The 21,194-nt window shown below is 42.7% G+C and overlaps 1 protein-coding gene across 1 annotated transcript in view; it reads right to left on the bottom strand.

Moving 5' to 3' along the window:
- The window catches only part of LOC136021393 (protoheme IX farnesyltransferase, mitochondrial), a 102,018-nt gene that overhangs the window by 34,563 nt on the left and 46,261 nt on the right, over window positions 1–21,194 (bottom strand). The gene's annotated exons all lie outside the window — the stretch shown is intronic.

Raw genomic sequence — 21,194 nt, 5'->3', positions numbered from 1 at the left:
GGCAAACGCCTCTAAGGGAGCTTTGATAGTTTTTTGCATGAATGCTTTTGGCATCCCCTTAGAAAGAAAATCACCTGGAGGACACAAACAGTTTGTGTAAGTCCCCAAAAGTGAATCATTTGAAGTAGAGTTTGATGCCGTGTTCTGTTCTGAACAGGTTTGACACAGCTTTTATACGTACATCGTTACATATACACATCCATACAGCCCCCAGTTTAATATTAATACAAACAGCCCTTGCAAATATTGTGCTTCTGGTATTTAAAAGACAAACACTAATGCGTTTTTCAAGGCCATCTAACTTCTGAGAACCTATAACCCAGCCCAAAATCAATCAACTCTTGTAAAACGCTACTGAAACTGCACCAAGCGTCTAGTTCTAGCAGCAGGGAATGAACACACCATATGGTGTTATTTAATGTCACAACCCAATTTGACTTTAAACACCGCCTGTGGGAAAATTCAGGCAGCACTAGCTTCATGCTAGGGAATTCCTGCAGGCTTTTGTATGATCCCTTTTATAAGGGATGCTCCTGGAAATGCACTTTGCCATACAGCAAAGCGTAAAGCCATTTAGGTTTATGTGTGCAAAACAGTAATAAGAATAATAAGCATATACTTTCTTATAGACAGAGTGGGATGTATTTATAGAAAGACTGTTTTCTACTGACGTTATGTCTGAGGTTTTGGGGCAGGATCCCAATTATGGTGGATACATAGGAAAAGTACCAGAAGAAATCATCATTTCAGACAATCAGCCTGACAGCTCGGCACAGTCACACCGCAGACAGATTTAAGGTGACGTGGTGATAAATGACTACATGATAAAATCTCTGTTATTCCAGCAAGCTGATGTAGCCTTTTACGCAACACAAGACAAAATTAACAAACATCTCCATTCTGACAGTGCCAAGTTACTGGTCCTGCTACCTACTGGGGCTGCATTCCCAAGGGAATGCCTGCGGACAGGGATGTCAGGAGCAGCAGGGACACATCAGAACCCTATGGGTGCACAGCAGGGGAAAGATGCTTCATTTACAGGCACACAGATTACAGGAACCACGCTTCCCATCTATTATTTGAAGTAATGACTAGGCGACAATTTGGGAACCTCTGCTGTTGCTTCTACGTATCACAAGCATGGCAAGGATTGGATGCCCATGGATCATCCTGCCTAAACCAGCCCACAATATTCTCCACTCCTGGGGATATTCTTAACCTCAGGTTGAATCATCTTCCTGACGGATAGAATCATTCCCAAGAATAAGGTTGTAAGTAAGTCCTGCATGCGTATGAGTGAGCGTGAGTGCCCGTGCTGAAGCCCACATGTTGAAGTTATCCTGCTTAAACAAAACTTGCTAACAATAAGCTCTAAAGCCAAGAAATTCGGCAGCAGGCATCATCTTCATGTTTTGCCATGCTTGTGAAACTGTCCAAACCTGGGAAGCAACAAGGGGAGAGAGTGAAGAAGGTCAAGGAAGCAGCAGCAGAGCCAGCAAGGGTGACTCTGGCTGGGGGACCCCAAATCTGCACTGCCCTGCTGCCACCCAAGAGTAAAACTCCCTGGGAAAGTGTCTGCCTTGTCCCTCTCCAGGGGCTGGCCAACACACATTAATAGATAATTACTGCCTGTGCTGCGTATTGAAGGCCTCGGTTTGCCCATGATGGATCCAAAACCCACTGCTATTCAGCGGGGGAGGAATCCTGCATTTGTTACTTTGCATTAAAGCCTGCAGATAAAATGCTTGACAGTTAAGAGATGTAAAAGCAGGGAATTGGTACCATCAAGGCAGCTTTTATTTAGTAGTTTCACAGCTAATTCACTACAGTTTCTTGCCTCCATCTGTGTGGCAGAGCTGGCTGGAGCTACACAGCCCATAGATGCTCTGCTCGCAGAGAGCCTCCCTTGGGGGCAATTGTATGGAGCACCCAACCCACTTCCAAGTCCTACCAACTCTCCAAGCCTTCCAACTTTATTGCCTATATTTCCGAAGCAAACTCAGACTTTGCAGGAAGAAAAGGGGTCAGTTTATGCGTCATTCACTTTGCCAGAGCATCCTGGTACAGTACCGGGCAACCCCTTTATTAATTCCTAGATAGGCAGCTAACAGGTTATCTCTCACCCTCTGTTATCTGCAGCACCAACGTTCTCTCCCAGCCACAACTGAAGTCAGTGGAGACCCTGGTTTAGATGAAAAGCACAGAGGAGTCTGTGGGGCAGCTACAAGCCCAAAGCACAGAGCACGAAGCTCCTGCTTCAGAGGAACTGATCAGATCTTCGTGGCTACAACACTGCCCTTGAAACGGTGGACGTTTTACGAAGAACCTCTATAGGAAACCACCATGAGTACCTTCGGAGAAGGGAAAGCTCCCCGTCTGGATGTGACACCAGCGATTGCTTCTGACAGCTCAGCGATTTGCTAATGGTTTGTTTCACTGTTACATTTCAGAGACAATTATGTTAAATGAAGAAAAAGATGTCATTTGACATCAGGCTGATAGAGCAATACAGGGAAGAATTCTATAGAGCTAAAGGCTTTTCTCCTGGAAGTATTTTGGGCTCTGCTCAGTTTGGCTTTTTTTAAGACACAATTTTTGTTCATATTTGCAAAGTCTGACAGCTTTGACCTTCCTTCCAGTTTAAACTTGTGCATGTGATCTGATTCTGGCTCCTTATTTAAGCTTACGGATAAAGTTATTCCCTGTGCGATGGATAATATCAAAATAGCAAGTTTTAAACTCAACATATCTCAAACATAACTAAAATGAAGAGTTGAATGCTGAGAGATTTTAAACTTCTGCAGTTATCATTATAACCCGACAATACCATAACCAATGTATGAAATATTGCCATATATTGAATACGATATGTACTTAACCCCTGAATAGAATATACATTTTGCACAAGAAACACTTTTCTGCTGAGTTAAGCAATGAAATAACGTCTGTCTCTGTTGAATACAGACACGGCTGCTCCCGAAATTGAGATTACTGCATGACTTCAGTCTGAATGTTTCACTCTTTACAATGTGACACTCAGGATAATCTGTTACTGTCAACCGGACGCACGAAGCTACATATCCAATTGAACTACAGTTAAGAAACCCCCTTTCATTTGCAGTGCCCCAGATTCTTTCTCTGAGCTAGTTGCTATTACATGTCAGCAAGATGCCGTTTATCAAACTTTTCCCATTTTGCTCCCAGATGTTCAGCAAAATTCTCTCTCCACTTGAAATTATTTTCCCCTGATATTCTAGGAAAAATGGGAAAAATGCGCATCTCAAATATCATCCCATCGGAGGGAAAGAGTGAACTCCAACATATTACCTCATGCTCGGCCAACACAGTACTGCTTGTTTCAGCAAACAGTAAATTCAGTAAGATGAATCCTGGATAAATAAATATTTTACAAGCACTCAAGAGGCTTTTTCCTCAGGAAGCTTGAACGCATCAGTTCAGCTGGACAAGGCACAAGATCATCTGCCCTGGGTATTTGGGAAGGTAGCCATCCAAAGGGCAGACAGAGGGTTAAACCTAGAATTCCCCGAGTGACAAAACTTGGCAACAGCTTTCTCAAGACCCTAACCTAAATTTTAATCAGTATGCACAAACATTTAAAACATGATAATGGCAAAAAATAAATCAGGCCAGCGAGTACTCTGTGGTTCATTTCTCTGGCAGGCTCCTCAGACTCTTTGTGTAGATCGCATCTAGTTAATAGACAGTAATTATATCTTAAACATCTAACAATTCTCAGTTTAGCTGCCACATTACCACTTGTAGCTGTTTACACACAACTTCCTTTCTATTCCTTCAGCTTCTTCATATTGGGTTGCACTTTGGTTTTAAGTGAAACGTTAAGGAATGCTCAGCTCCTTCAAGCTACCTCCTGAAACAGTAGGGAATGCAGAAGGCAGCTAATCATTCAGATCCTGGGGGACACATAGATTTGTGATTTTATTTGGACTGAGCCAAGATTCCCACAGCATCACCTTGCAGATGGCATTAGGCTACACTGGCACTTCCAAGGACTAACACGGTATGAACAGACTGAGAGGGCATCCCGTGCCTTTCCAGGACACTCTCTCGCTGTTTCTGTATCATCAGCTAAACACCGACACCACCGATTAAGTTTTCGAAGACAGTGGCCTGACTATTCGCAGTTAATGAAGGCAGTGGAGCGGATGGAAAGCCCTGAGCACGTGCTGTGCTTGCCACCCGTGGTCATTCCTGCGGGAGGGATTTTAACTACTGAATTATGACAGTTCAATACCTTTACTCCTGTTCACACAGAAACATAAATAGAGTGCATTAAGAGGAACAATATGTCATTCAGTTTATCAAACAGATCACCCACACTTAGGCTAGTAAACGTCTCTCATATACCGCCATGGATTTAGAGCATCTCAAGCACCAGCCTGGCCCCCGGCCAGGGCCAGCTCTGATCTGTGACACATGGAAACAGCAGCAGCTGAAAGAGGCACCCAGTCCTCCTTGTATTGACATAACATTTTACTCTAATGCTAAACACATATTTGCATCAGAACCGATAATCCTGTGAGTCTAAAGATGGAGCAGAACCCTGCCATTAAAAGACAATTAAATTCAAAGCAACTCAGAGGTCTTCCCAATGCAAAACCACTCCTGCAACTGAGCAGGCTTCCATGTGATCTCTGGCAGCAGAACTGCTCTCTGGATGTATGTATTTCTCTCTGAAGGGCAGTTCAGATGAATCTAATGGTATTCATAAGCAGACGAGAAGATGAGGCTGTTGGCAAGGAGCAGTCACCTCCTGTTCTGCAGCACTGCTGGTCTCCACCATCCTCCCTCCATGCCTAGAGAGATGAGCTACAGAGATTGATGTCCCAGAGCCTCTCCTCAGCTAAAATCTCCTGCTGCAGACCCAAGGAAACATTATTAGCACAATGCAAATAACAACCAGTACAACTGGACTCCTGCCTTGAGCACTTCCCTGAATGTCTACAGCCAAGGGTAAAACTGGGCTGGTTTTGCTGAATTAGATGTTCCTGGTGTTCTCCGATTTCCCCTGAGCTACTGTAAACTCTGATCCTCTTTAGTTCTGCCAAACAGCAAGCTATTAACCAAAAACATCATTGAAGCACACACTGGAAACCATAAAGGCACATGAATCAGGGAGGAGTGGGTAGACCAAAACCAAGTGGAGAGCGTGGTGGTAGAGCACAGTCCAGGGACCTGGACAGCAACTTCAGGTTTCTTGAGAAGGCGACATCCATAAAACCACTCCTTGCAGCTGGAAACACAGCCATCCATTAGGTTTTAGCATTAGCCTTTCACATAAAGGCTTCTGACATTCCCATGCATTCCAAGGAAAGCTGCCATAAGCAGCAGTGAAAGCCCATCAGACCACAAAGAGTTAGTTCCTTCCTTTGTGAGCGCTCTTCCCCTCCACATTACCAAATTATTCCTACTTCTCGTGTTTTCAGTGATTTATCTTACATTGTGATAAAGTAATATATAATTACATAAAAGAAGAAGAAAAACATAACATATAATTTTGGGTAAATAAGATCAAAGTCAGATTATTATTATAGGTTTTCTTCTGCTTTCCTCGCAATCATTTTTATATGAAAGCAACAACGAATAATTAAAGTGTATTACAAAAGTCTTTTCATTCAATTGTACACAGATGTGACTGAAGGAAAGGCAAAGGGAAGGATTTTCAAAAGCACTCATGTACTGATCTAACACGATTCTCACTGAAGTCAATGGCAATTTGATTTCAATGAGAGCACAGACAGACCAACAGCGAGTGATTCTGAAAATCCCACCCTAATTGTACAAACAAGGGAAGGCTTTAGAGATTGCTGGCTTGGAGATTGTATATTTGAGAATCATAAAGGGCACACAGCACCTGTTTGTCTTCAAGATATGAAAATAAAGCAAGGCAAATATTTTAAGGATTAGAAATGGCTTTTTTCGTCTTTTTTTTTTTTTTTTAAGGCAGTATCTGAAAACCCTCTGGCTCTGCGGTTCCCACTCCAGCTACGGATCTGCTTTAATATTTTCCATTTCAAAGAGGATTCTAATTAAAAACAAGACTGATGCAAGCCCGAACAATGTTACTTACAGATAGAGAAGGGCAGCTAAACCCCACACTGTCATGTCACGGAGAACCCAAGGAAGGTCTGCTCCGGAAAGCATCTACCACAGTTTAATTTATTAGGTTTTTAATAAGCTTCCACAAAAGACACATTCTTCTTATTAGCCAGTGTGCAAAGCCCCTTGTTGTGTATAGGGAAGAGAACAGGAGGTAACTGCAAAGAAAATGTGGATAACCTGCCACTTTAGAGATACATTTTCAGGATGGAGAATGCAAAGACTCAGAGTTCAATTGGCACTGATTTGTCCCCTCAGATGTATGACCTGCCCTGTGGGCTCTGTTTTCAAGGTGATATGTTCTTTCCCTGACCACTACAGGAATGTGACTTTCTAGGGATTCACATTAGACATCCACTGCCACCAAAACTGAGAACCTTTTCAATTTTCCACTGCACTTGGTATTTAAGTGCAGTTAACCGGCAGCAGTGCCAGAGCCTGGCCCACTGCTCTGGATTGGTTTTCAGCTCATCTGAATCCTTTTGGTGGGTCTGACCACGAAAACAAGTGGTCATAGAATAACAGAATGGTTTGGGTTGGAAAGGACCTTAAGATCATCCAGTTCCAACCCCTACCATGGGCAGGGACACCTCACACTAAACCATGTCACCCAAGGCTCTGTCCAGCCTGGCCTTGAACACTGCCAGGGATGGAGCATTCACAACCTCCCTGGGCAACCTGTTCCTCACCACCCTCACAGTAAAGAACTTCTTCCTCATAATGAACCCGAACTTCCCCTAAGTTTAAACCCATCACTCCTTGTCCTATCACTGCAGTCCCTGATGAAGAGTCCCTCTCCAGCATCCTTGTAGGCCCCCTTCAGATACTGGAAGGCTGCTATGAGTCATTAAATTCTTGCCTCTTCATCAGCACTTCAGGCTAACGACATCCTTTGGTGATATCAGAAGTACCATTACATGGAGCTTGGGAAGTGCGGGGCCGTGTTAACACTCAGGAATGTCAAAGCAACACAGTCCTAACAGAGTGCTGCTCCATCCATGGGTCCTGTCCCCACTGAGGGTTTGGGATGGAGGTGAAGATGATGCCTGTCACTACTGAAGCCCAGCTGGATGAACCCCCGTCGTTGCACTTGTGGCATTCACCTTGGGAAAAACAGCAAGGGTGGAAGGAAAGAGGCTGCCTGTGGCCAAGCATGGAATTAATGAAGCAGGAAAAGAGAATGAAGGACTACATGTGGTCTGCAGTTGTATGAGTAGCTTCAAATGAAGTGATGGAGCATTTGTACCAAATTACCTACTTTGCCCTTACATATGGCATTTTTCTTGCCTTCATATTTGAATCAGATTTACTAACATCGATATGTGGGGGAATAAAAAGCTCTTTAACCTCTCTAATTTCCATGTACCCAATGTCCATGACTTGAAATGGGAGAAGAGATGTTAATCTCCTGTTTTAGTAAACAGGACTCAGGCTGAGTGACCACCAATGAGCTCAGCTCTTCCCACTAAAATCATATTTTGCTAAGAAGATATAGCAATAAAAATGAAATAATAATAAAAATAAACCCAGGCTTTTATAAGTTGTTTCATCTTGAGAACTGCTGACATGGTGAGCCACCTAAATAGCATATTCCTGAGGCCACACGGAGGTCAGCCACAGCTTGAGGGGAAATGCAAGTTGGATACCACAGACAGGCTTTCACCTTACATGATCCACCTTGGAGAAACAGCTTTCACAGGAAGAAATACTGGCTTCTGGTCAGTTGCCAAAGGCTTCTAATAATATTAAATATTTACCATATCATATTTACCATAGAATATTTAAGTGCTTTTTATTTAGCACACAATCAGTGCAACCACAAACAGAGCTCCTGACTCTAGCCCCGCTTCCACGAAGGGACTTGACCATCCATGCATCCAGGCTCCTTGAACCAAAGGGAGCAATTTCCATAGTGCAGGATGTTCAGTTCCTATTCTTTCCTTTTGGACACAGACTTTGCCACCACTGGGCTCTTCCTTTTCATCTTAAAATGAGAATTGCTATAAAATGCGTTTTGGGTCTGAGCCCCTAGTTAGATAAAACACCTCGTGCCCTTCTCTTGTGCTGAGCCAACTATCTGCACACATAGAATGACCTGATCTGGCCAAAAATATAACTGATTTCTTTCTGGATCTCACCCAGGCAGGACTTCAGCAAGTTTTAATGATGACCTACAAGTAGATGTCAGATGCAGAGGTACATACTTCCTGCTCTTTAGGAACTATAGATTTCTATGCATTTTAGGACCAATTATTAGAGTTGAAGACAAAAATACTACCTTTATGCCTACCAAAATACACTCTGAACCACTTTACAAAGCCGTTTTCCCAGAGATTCCTTTGCATTAAATCATACTTGTCACAAAGCCAGCATGCTGTGAGTGCAACATATAATTTCAAAAGCAAACAAAACTTCAAATAACAATCTCTTCACCAAAGATAGGAATTGCACAAGGTCAGTAGCTGGTTTAAGTTACTATATGTCCTAAAATACACAAGGCCAGGTCCTCTGGACACAGTGCAGCTGCTTTGAGCAATACTGCAGATAAAATCCGATACTGAAGATGGCTTAGATAAATTCCTGTGGTGGAATAAAGTTGTTACTCAGGAGCTCTTGGGGAAGTATTTCTGCTGCCCAAAGCAAGTGCTTAAATCAAGCAGGAGATGCAGAGTCAACCAGGAGACACACATCTCCTCCAGATGGCAAGTGAGAGCAAACAGAGACAGGAGCTTCTCTAATTGAGATGCACAGCCTCTATTTCTCTCTAGTGACTAGAGAAGGATGCTGAGTTCCCGGCTTCAGCCAGGGCAGTTGTAAAAGGGGCAGGTAACTACACAGCCCTCCAGACTATGAGTATCAGCTGCTTTTCAGTCCCCTGTGCCTACTAAAGAGAGCTATAAAACAAAGCAGCCCCGCTGCTGCTCAGTTCTTGCCCAGGAGATTAGAGCAAGGAAGTGGAAAGGTGAGATTTAAATCACTTCCACACGTCTCCTGGCTCCATCCCATGTGTCCAAGATCCAGGTCATTTTAATCAGCTTTTTAGAAATTGTCACTCAAATGATAAGAATACTAATCCACCACAATGTGCTTCCTGCCAGGCACAAGAATATGAATCCATAACCTGTTCTCTCACATCACATGTAGATGAGTTCCCTTTAACTGCTTTAACTGACACGTCCTGTTAGCAACGCTCACTTTCTTTCAAGCCAGACAAAAGCAGCAGGCTTGCCTGCTTTTGGCTATGGAAAGGTTATTTATGCACTTGCATACACAGAAAATTACTTATTCAAAACGCCTTTTAGGTTTGGAATTAAATTCACTGTTTTACTTGAAAGTTCCTGGCACTTGTGAAAAATCCTTTGCTTTGGTCCATCTGTATTGGGCAAAAGAGAAATCGTCAGCTCCTCCTGGAAAAAATGTTAAGGAAAAAAAACCCCAAACAACACAAAATGAATGAAATCTGGACAAACTGTGATATAGTCAATAAAAAAGCCTAAATGTGAACAAGGATGTAGAGCGGCATCAGCGTTCACACACATCTCAGAAACACAGTACAGTAACTGCCTGTTCACAGAACTGATCAGCTGGACTTACCCACAGCTCAAACCTCTCACTAAAATCATTCCTCATGAGTTTTTCCTTTAAAGACTTGATCTGAGGAAGAGTTTCAAGTCACATTTTTATATATGGCACATTTAGGGCATCTACTAGGTCTATAGAAGAGACTTCACAAGTACCCCCTCTGCATTAAAACTTAAACCCCACTTTTTCCTGTTGTTCAGATGTCTGAAAAGATCAAGGAACCTCTGCGGGGGATGTGATGATTTACCTTTGCTGGCAAGAGAACAGCCTTATCGCTTCACCCCACCATGTGCTCTTGTGCCAAGAGGAGTCTAGTTTCTAATATTCTGAAGAGCTCTAAATGTTGATAGTATCAAAGGCACCTTGATGAGTGCAATATTGTAAGTTCATTTGTATGACAATGGATTTGTTGGTGTTATTTTTTAATCTTGGCAATAAAGCAAATGAAGAGGAATCCCATTCCTCCTGCTCATCAAAACATGTGGAGCAGATGCTCACAAGACTATGAAGTTTCTGATCAAGCCTAAGGATTTTACCTGTAATAAGTTTTGGTAGGGGGTTTCTCTTCATGATTTTATACAGAATGTGGAGATCTGCCAAATATAGTAATGCATACTTTACACATAACAGCACAGAGGTACAACATAACAACAGATATCCAAGGTGTATTTGATCATTTAGCACCACCTTGGCAGGAAAAAAGCCCAGCAACCATCTACTTTGCTCTTTTTTAAGGCACCAACCGGGACCATTAACTGAGGAAGGCCATCATTATGCTCCTCTGCTAAGGGCTGCATGACAAACCTATATACTGAGAAGTCACATTACAAAGACATCTCAAACCAGTAATTAGGTCTCACCTTTCCTTCCCCTTTGTTAAGACTGAAAGTGAAGCAAGAGTCTCCTGATGACCCATTAGAAAGCACAAACACCCAAACCTGCTGCAGGGGCATCACATCATCCATCTTTCTAAAGCTGTCAAGAAATGTTTGTCATTCCAATACTGCTTGCATCTCCCAAATGCTAAGATAACATCCCCATCAATCTCAGCTAGAGTTAAAAGAGGAGTTGAAAAATAAATAGTTCTGAGTCATGTTACTAAGAGGGATTCCACACACTATTAATTTTAGCTTGGAAACCAATTAAGACACCAAATCAGCATTACCTCCCCCTTTTTCGAGGTATAATGACCTATTCACTTGCCTGAATTTATTTATTTTGTGACAGCGATCCTTCAAATGCATTAGAAGCTTAAACAACAATCAGTTTAGTCCTGGCTTCTGGCAACAGGAGAATTTCTGCCAAAAGGAGGTCAAAGATATGGACAAGACAGCATGATTCTCTCTCTTTTAGAAGGCCTTAAAATAAAAGAACAGTAATAAGAACCATGACATATAAGCAGAACTTATCCTAAGCACTGCATGAGCATCAATATGTCGGAATAAATCTGTGCTTTCCACTCAAAGCCTCAGGCAGCTCCTGTCCCCTTCAACCCGACTGTGGCTTCTTGGTCACGAGTGCCACAAGCTACGGCAGCACTTTTCTACATCAGAGCAGCAATGGAGTGATGTGAGTGTGCAAAAGTGCACAATCCTCCTACAAAAGGGCTGTTAAAGCACAAACTTGCTGCTCAACCAAAGGGCTCAACGCTTCCGCCCGGCTCCTGGAGCTCACGCGATGGATATTACCTCTACCTAGCAGTGACTTGCAGGAGCTTTTTAATATTGACAGGGAAATGCCACTCTCGTCAGATTTGTCTTCCACGTGCCTCAAATGTCACCCTTATTTGCTAAGTGCTAGTCCAATATAAAGTTTTGAGTACTGGGGGGTGGGTAGGGGATGGGGTGGGGGGTGCGGAAATGCTCAAGCCTGCACCTCAGTGACCTGATTTCCCCTGGGAGGCAGTATTCATCTGAGAGCTTTTGGGGGGACTACTTCAAATAGTGTCAGCAGAGGGATCTGGAAGCTTTGACAACATAGGTCTGGCTAAAGCTGGAGGGTTGGGGCTGGTGCTTTATTGATCCACAAAGTAAAAAATCACCTGGATTCAACAGGGGAGTTGGCTGAGAATCTTTGTGCAAGGGGTTAAAGCCAGACTGTGCTCTGGGAGATATTCTCCATGGAACTAAACCCAGAATCGGTGATAACGGAGGTGCGTTATGGTTCTAGTCTTGGACCATACCTTTTATTTAGGAAAGTAGGAATACCTACACAAGAAGACAAAAGATCCAAAGTCCTACATCAAGGTACCACTGATCAAAGCACTCTTTCATTGCTAGCAAGCACAGGACAAACCACAGAGTTTAAGTTGCTTGTGCCAGAGCCCAGATCAGTACACGATGCCCCCCATCTCATCTATGTCTCTATGGACAAGCATACAAAATTAATACATAAAAAGCTATCAGGTCCTCTCAAGGAAGGACTGTAAAATCAAATCAGTCACTCTCACGGAAACACTTGAAATAAAACCAATTATTACAAAGTGGAACTAAAAATGAACATTATTGTATTTGTATGACCCCCAAAATTTGCATTGAAAAGTCTGCTTTAGGGCCAGATTTCAAATTCTTCAGTGAGGAAAGTGTGTGTGTAGATACCTGCTTCTTACAAAACAAAAACACCCATAAAAGACATCCTGAGAAATAGAAAAACCTGCTTTAAAATTCACGTCCTACTAAAATTCGAATGAATTTCCCTAGGTAGGCAAGTCCTTAAATGTATACCTCCATTTAATTACGCTGCAGTTCCTGTGTAGACAAGTCCCAAGATGCTCTTAACATGATAATCATTAAATATGAAGTGGTGAAATGAATTGCAACATTTAGTAATGCTCTTTATGAACCAAGATTTATAGAGGAAGCATGAAATAAAACTAGAAGAGCACATGGTTACCATGTCTGTTTGTTGTACTGATAAAGAAAAGATAGATATGAAAATAGCCATTGAAGATTATGAATAGTTGAGTACCAAAACCTCTGCTGAAGGTAATTCTCAGCCCACCTACTCACTTAATCCACATAATAGAAGTATTAAAATTAGAAAGAAATCTAATTACATTTTACAAGTCATTTAAACGCTGAACACATCATGAAAATAATCGACAGACTTGTGCTATTTAGTAAATACAGTTTTGTGCTTAGCATTACACTTTAGCACTTGTTTAAACCGAGCAGTGAAAAGGTGAGGTAGAACTCTCGGTTTCATTATAAAATATATATATAGAGATCCAGTTCTGTTCATGGCTGCAGAAAGGATACAAAGACAAAATATCCCACAGTGTGGTCCCAGGAAAAGGGAAAAAAAGGAAAAATGAAGAATAATAATAAAAAGGAATAAAATAACTAGAATCAGGCAAGAGCAACTTCGAGCACAAGTGCCTCACTGCAGCAAAACGCACCTCGGCAACTCTCTCCCAATATATTCTCTTACAAATAAAGGTTTGAAATATATTTTCTACCCTAAAAAGTACACAAAGCAGGTTTGGAAGTTTGCTCAGGGGGTTTATAAGCACTTCATTTACACACAAGCATATGCGTTTGCTATCTAAATATTTACAGTTTGGCAGTTGGCTCTCCCAATCTGCATGGGTTTTCTCTGTTGGGCTTCACCGGCGCTGTTTCCTCTGAATTTCCCCATTTCCAGATGCTTTGCTCATACAGCCTTGATGGAGAACAGTTGTGCCTATTAGCAGACAAGCTGCTGACAACTAAGCCGAGCTTCTAAAAGCTGGCAGAGAGATAATCTGGCACTGAGATCTGATAAGTTGAAAGAGAAGAGGCATGGTGGCCTGCAAACACAGAGGAGTCAGAGGAAAACCTAGTCAAGCCCTGAGCCTTTCCTTAGGATGCTTCTCATTTCATTCCAGAGTCCTTCAGTCAAATCAAGGCAAAATCTCATCTTAGTCAACCATCCCATTGCCCAGCACCACTTAGTTCTTACTGGGCATAGCCTTTTGTTAGAAAAAAGGAAAGAAAATGTTGTTCCATGAAGTTACAGCCTCCAAACCTTTACAGACATATTTAATAGAGATGTATTTTTTAAAGGGCTGTTTCTCCTGCTTAGTTGTTTAAAATATGGCAAAGACATTTTGCTGCATCCTCTTGTCTTTCCTTCCCACAAATAAAGAGAGAAGTAAAGTATAATCTTCATCTTACAGAAGATATTCTTTTGGGGGAGGAAGAAAGGCAAGTGGCACCTGGGAGGGCAGGAGATGTGCATTCACACCTCTGAAACTCCCTGTACACCAGTACACCTGCTATCACCAAGCCCTGGTACAAAGGACATCAGACCAAGACAATCCCAGTACAAACCAGCAAGGTCAGCAACGTGTCATCACTTCAGCTGCTGCGTTCCCGATCTCCCTTCAAGCATGGTTCTTCAAACCATGCACATCACACGGTGAAGGATGTGCAGGAATAAAACAACCCCACAGTGCACCCCCAGCTTGTATTTTCTTTTCTTGTATTTAGGGCCACAAACATGATCACAGGGCTGAAATACCTCTCCTATGAGGAAAGGCTGAGAGAGCTGGGGCTGTTCAGCCTGAAGAAGAGAAGACTCTGGGGAGACTTTATTGCAGCCTTTCAGTACTTAAAGGTGGCCTGTAAGAAAGATGGGGAGAGATGTTCTAGCAGGGCCTGGTGGAACAGGATGAGGGGTGATGGTTTTAAACTATAACAGGGGAGATTCAGGCTGGATGTGAGGAAAAGTTCTTTACAATGAGTGTGGTAAAACACTAGCACAGACTGGCCAGCGAGATGGAGATATTCAAGGCCAGGCTGGATGTGGTTCTGAGCAACCTGATCTAGCTGAAGATGTCCCTGCTCCTTGCAGGGGGTGGGACTAGATGATCTTCGAAGGTCCCTTCCAACCCAAACTATTCTGTGGTTCTGCTGACCCAGTCTCCTATTTCAAGGCAACACCAGAGATTAGAGAAAGCTTCAGTTCTATCTCAGTATAAACTTGCTGGGGCAGGTCAGTGCAACCAGCTTGGGCCCACACGGAGCTTGTCCTGGTCTGGCCTCAGCAAGGACAAGTTCAGACAACATTGTGCTTAATCTCTCCCAGCAGTAATGTCACCGTGACTTCCCGAAGGATGAGCCGTAGCAGCGCTTCCCGGTGCTGTGCCAGACCAGACAGTGGTTTTATTCAGACAGTGATTTTTCTTTAGACAGCACTGGAACCCTTCCAGGAGAGATAAAATCTGATTTCTTTTTCCATGCAAAGAACTGAAATCCTCATCAAAAATATAAGACATCATTTATATTCTGATCCTCCTCCTCAGGCAGCCAGATTTGGCCACTGTTGAGAGACAGAATTTCTTTGTTTTGACCCCAAATGACTTTCCCAATGCATCTTACAGGTGAAGGGGATTCCTCTCCTCTCCTGCTGCTGCCCTCCCACCCACTTCCTTAATTAAAGATACTAAGGTTTTACAGAAACCATGTTACAGATTAAAACTGCACTGTGATGCATGAAAATAAGTATGTGGATAGGCTTGGGAAAAGAGACTGGTGGCAATTACTTTAGTGTTTATTTAGAATATTTAATTTGTTTTAAAATAGATAGCAAGGAGGGTTAATGCTATTGAACAATAAAGGAGAGGAGAACAGTGCGAGGAAATGCATTCCCCACTTGTGAAGGAACACAGGTTCACAGGCTGCTCCACGGCAGGGAATGCTGCCATCCCATCGGAGAGCTGGCAGGGATCTCTTTCAGAATGCAACTAATTAAAAGTATCTTTTATAAAGTGACACAGCAAATGGAGGTGCTGTTAAACCAGAACTATCCGAGTTCAAAGCCTCAGGAGAGCCAGGGCCAGCACCCTTGTTTTGACTGCGAGCGCGCGGGGGTTGCTGCTCTCCCAGACATCAAGGCATTACCAGCCAGCCAAGCTGCCTCCACGGTCAGGTTCATCCAAATACCTTTTCCATGAACTAATCAAATAAGCATTTATCAGCTGAAAGAGGAATACACAAATCTAAGGGGGTTTATGTAGGAGTTTCTGCCTTCATAAAGAGTCCTGGAACTTCTAGTCCAGAAGGTCTTAGATTATCACGCCGCAGCCAGACTAGTACAAAGCATCCTTGATGTCTAGACCAAATGAAAAGATTAACAGGTCTGCCCCATGCTGATTACACCAGGCTCATAGTATTTTTCCAGCGGATGCTTTCATAATTAAATATCAAGTAACAGGAGGCACTTGAACATTTATGTCACCCTCACCTATGAAAATAATACAGATTTTGCATGGAGAAGTATTAAACATCATTCTGTGGCTGTAAAACTATAAAGGATTAAATTCATTCTATGGCTGTAGCAGCAACCTGTCAAGCTGTAAAGAGAAATCTAGATTTCAGTGAAGAGAGTCCCCTGGGAATGCCGCCTATCGGCAAAGCAGAACAGCAATCACATTATGCCTGTAACTAATATGGACAAAGTGGAATGAGTAATAAAAGCCAACAAAAAAACAACTTCCACTCTGATTAGCGATCACAGACTAATAGGCTTCAACTGCAAGTCACAATTAGGTGGTGCCATCAATCCCTCAGGGTACCTCCAAGCAGCAGGCACTGCTAAGGAGCCCTTCGGGGCTACTTCAAGAGAGGGATTTCTACCCTAAGTTTTGCCAGGGTCCAAGGTTCCTCCAGTGCAGCAGTTATGTTGATATGGGAGAAGTGCAAACCCCATAACACAGCCCTGAGCACAGGAAAAGGTCTCTAGAGCAGCTCCTCCAATCTCCCAGTTTTGATGTACGGTTAGCTGTCTTGGTCCAGGCAGGTCTATCAGCACTTGGGGATGAAGAAAAGTGACAGATTTTACCTGGTGTGAAGAGCAGCCTGCAGAATGCAAGTACATCACACTTGAAATTCAGACAGGGCCACTCAGAGGAAAAAAATATCAAACCCCAAGACTTCCAAATGGAGCATTTATTGGCGAAATAAACAGACAAATAATGGATCTATTCAACAACATTCCTACTTTCTTGGTAATGTCACTAAAACACAAGACAAGAGGCCAGACTTTCAAAGGGACTTCTTGTTTTAAACAGCTGAGTGCAAACCTTGAGCAAGTTACTCAACCCTCCTGTGGAAGAAAGTGCCCCCTTGCTAAATAAAGCCGATGGGTCTGTGCTGCCTCTGATACACAAGCAACCATGGCATCCGAAAGGGATTACAGCCTCATAAATTGCTAAAAGGTTCAGGATAACTGGAAACCTTCATCTAATTTCCAGCTTAAATTTACACATAGCTAATTTATGCCCATTACTTCTTTTGCCAACACTGTTCTACACCCTAGAACAGGTCTTCTTCCTCCCTGGTACTTCTCCCTTGATATATCTGTAGGGCAATCATAACCCCATGCAAGCCAAGCTCTTTCAGCCACCTCTTTAAGCCTGGCTCCTCATTCCCTCTCACATCCCAGCAAGTTCTTTTCAGCACTTGATCCCATTTGAATTCATTTTTCTTGCATATGGGAGCCCAGAACGTGCATAGACTTTCAGATGACTATCTGCTAATAGCATTAATAGTTCACTACCTCCATGGAAATGCCTTGCTTAAGAGAGTCAAGACTGCATTTGCCTTTTCCCAAGTACTGCACAGTCATGCTCTAAGAAAAGAAGATTTTTATTATTATTATATTATCATTCAGTATTTTCTGCCTGAGAAGCCTTCAGGCTTGATCCAAGAGTAGATAAGACTCCAAACTAGAAAGCATAAAACCTGGCTCTTAACCTAGGTCAGCTATTAATAGCCCACAGAGTGATCTTGAAGAAGTCACTTATGTTCCTTTATTTCATTCCCACACTTGCCTATTTAAATCCAGACCTCACTGAGGAGAAGCATCACCTCTAATTAAGTCAGTGCCTCACAAGGATCCTGGATCCAAGGATTCCATGGCTGGAAATCTTCATGTTGGGAAGTGCCATGAAAAAGTCTAACTCCTGATTATTTAACTGGTTTGTCATCATTTGGAATAACATCCATATGAGTACACACAGAGTATGTGTGAGATGGGGGGGGATTAGTAAATGCAAGGACAATTGCTAACAGCACACTGAATCACAGCAAAATCCAAAGGCATTGCCGGGAACTTCCAAGTTTTCTATGATTTTGTTGAATATTCCCATAAAACATCCATTCCTGAGGAACCTTTGGGGAGACTGCAGCGGGTGTGAAATGTACTGAAAGTCAGAAGAAAAGCTGGATTTGGGGAGACATAAATTCACTGGGCAATTTGCAAGGTCTGCTGTAAAACCAGCACGGATGAGGACAGCGCTGGTTAGAATTGCTCCGGGCTCCCAGCATGCTGTCCCGGTCGTAAAAGCGAGATTGTGAACAGAAGATGAATCTTCTTGGGTATTATTCAGTAGTTTTTATGAATTCTGCAAACAGACAGTCAATCCTCCCTAGGAAAGGGCTAAAAACTAGGAAAAACCCTCTTATCTTAAGGCTACACTCAGCAGAGGAAACCAATCCTTCCGGATGTGTCACAGGACACGCGAGATCCAAGCATTATTATTAATATACCATCAAGCTTATCAGAGACAAACTATATACTTTATATATGTGTTTGGTATATACTATATACCAACCAATATCCAGGCAGGAATTTAATGTCTCCTGGGAGAGTGTGTTCCTACCACCACTTGTACAGGTTTCAACTTCTACATACACACTAAAAGCCCCAGAATTCAGACAACTGGAACCCAAAATAGGTCTCCACTAAATGCAGCCACTAATTCATTTTCTAATTAAAAATAGAAGAGTATAAAGATGTATAATTATATTAAATAGAACTTTAGAAATTCAGAAGTGACTCTAATATTCTTCTTTTTTTCTAAGTCATTTAAAAAAACACACTGGCTGGGAATAGCCGGGAAGGAGCTGTGGCATTATCCAAGCTTTTCTGGCATTTGCATCAGCACCTAAGGATCTGAGCTGGGAAAACCTTCCCCATTCCCAGAGCTAGGCAGGATGACTTCCAAATGGCATGTTAAAAACAGAAGGGGTGCTAAAATATCTTTCTTATCCTGTGTGTTACTCATGCAGTGCTAACTTGCTTCTGCTATAGTGCCTGGTTCAATCAAATCCCCAGCTCAGACGCACCAGAGGAGCTCTAGAATTGAGAGGTGGCACTAACAAAACGCACCCTCAGCTCTGCACAGGCTCTGGCAGTGTAATGCCACGTACTTGCTGTGCTCGTACACATGCAAGGTGCCTTTCTAATGGCAAAGCAAAGCTTCTGAGGCAAGCAGGAATGCTGAGAAAGACGCTTAAGAGGAAATTTCAACGCAGAAAGCTTTATTCGAGTGCAGGAAATGGCCGATCCTGGTCCTTCTCACTTATCACTCCCACAACCCCCCCCCCCATTTCACAGTCATGCTGTTACACTGCCCCATTATGGTGCCTTTGTGAAAGGCCTATTTTAAAACACACTTTGGCTTCAAGTTCTCTGCCTCAACAACACATTTGCCTGAATTATTGCTAAAAAAAGTTACCCAGCTACCCACCACTTGTCTTTATGGCTCATCTCGTCCCGAGTATTTGTAAGCAAAGCAGCCACACTCATTCACAGCTATTAATTTAAATGCCTGTAGGGAAGAAAAGCCTGGCAAGGAAACAACCCTGAGCGTCTGTGGTGGAAATAACTGCAGTAAAGTCAGCAGACATGCTGATAGGTATCACCGACAGGACAAGCCGAGTACGGCAACCAAAAGCTCAGCCAACCTAATTATGGGGAAAGGTTAAGAATTAATAATGCTAGGGATGATAGTTCAGTGGTTTGGACATCAGCTCTGAAATAACTGGACTTGTTGGGAAGTCAGTGGTTGAATTCCAGCGGGGCCAGTTTAAGCTGTTCATCCCAGTAAGGTGGACAAGCTGGGCTCCAGAAGGGAGCCTGTGGGACATCCAGGCAATGATTTAAAGCCCTAAATCTTAGTCTTAGGGTTATGGGACCATGCAGTGATCTCCCCTAAATACCCACTATACTGGGCAGCACATAAGCCCCGTCCCTTGGGGGTGCAGTGCCAGTATTAGTACGCGAGGACATACAGTGACTTGCACCCCATTAATTCACATGTCCCCACCATGCTGCTCCCCTTCCCATGGGTAAAATCACGAGTATTCTCAGTGGTTTGGACAATATACACATACATTTTAATGGCAAAGACAGTGGGCAACAGCCTATTCTTTATTCCAGTGGAAAACAAAAGGATTTTTCTAAACTGGGTTTTCCTGTCTGCTACATGACTGCCATTCACATTAAGGGCTATGCAGAGTCTAATCCTTATTCTCAAGGCATATAACAACATGACAACTATTCCACTGTGAACTTCAGTGATGCTTTTAGGAAATTATTTCTTATTGTGGAAAATTACCTGAGTTGTTGTTGTTGCTGTTATTATTATTATTATTATTATTATTATTATTATTATTATTAACAGCAATTAGCATTAGACAGCAATACATAATTTCCAAACCCAGATACAAACATTAGCAAAATATTTGCCAGTAGAAAGCCATGTGTTATTCCCATTGTGTGGGAAACAAATTAAGAGAATTCAAATGATTTGTGTCTTTACAACTGGATTGGGAAGCTTGCACAAGAGTTACCACGCAAATAGTACATTTGGGATAGTTTCAGTTGACTACAAATTATTCTGAGACTCTGACTCGCCCTCAAACAAAGTATTCTTAGTGTGAACTTTCTTACAGGCAGACTTCGCTATAAAGCAAGAAAAGCTTAAGAAACCTCTCAGAAGAAAACACTAATAAGATTTTATAAAGAAAAAAATCACTTGTAAAACCATCATTAAGAATTCTATTTTGACTCCGGGCTGAGAACTCAGCTGATGTAAGTCTATCCTAATGCCATTTAATTGAGTTATATAGATGGAAACCACAGAAGAATCCACTCCTGAGCCTACCAGGAAAACAATCTCTGCTCATATTCCCTGCAAATGTTGGTCACTATAAATACATAATATACATGTAAGGATGAGCCACACACGCAGGGTTTTGGATAGAATATGACGTACTCATAAACAACTTTAAAATGCATATATAATGCTTGGAGCAAAGGATGTCTTTCTGCATTATGGGAAACCAGAGTCGTGTTTCTAACCTCCCCATGTGGCAAAGATCGGAGGACAGGAGAGGAGGGCACAGGCTTTGGGAATGCTTTGGAGGTGGAAGACAACAGCGACCCCTCAATGCTCCATGAGAAGCTATGCTGGGGGTGAAGGTGCGCCCCAAAACACCACCAGCATCAGCCAAGCAGACCCGTGTGGGTTCCTTCTCTTTGCCAGGAAGTTTGGGCACCCCAGCATCACCAGTGCCAGACCCATGGAGGAGCCACTCATGGGCTATGGATGTGTCCCACACTCCTGGGCGGATGCAGTGCACCAGCACCCACTTCATCCAGTGCCTTCTGTGCTTTTCCTCTATGCCCAAAAGCAAAAGGTTACT

This window comes from Lathamus discolor, chromosome 13 (genome assembly GCF_037157495.1).
Source record: "Lathamus discolor isolate bLatDis1 chromosome 13, bLatDis1.hap1, whole genome shotgun sequence".
NCBI lineage: Eukaryota > Metazoa > Chordata > Aves > Psittaciformes > Psittacidae > Lathamus > Lathamus discolor.
This window is presented reverse-complemented; position numbering and strand designations above follow the sequence as displayed.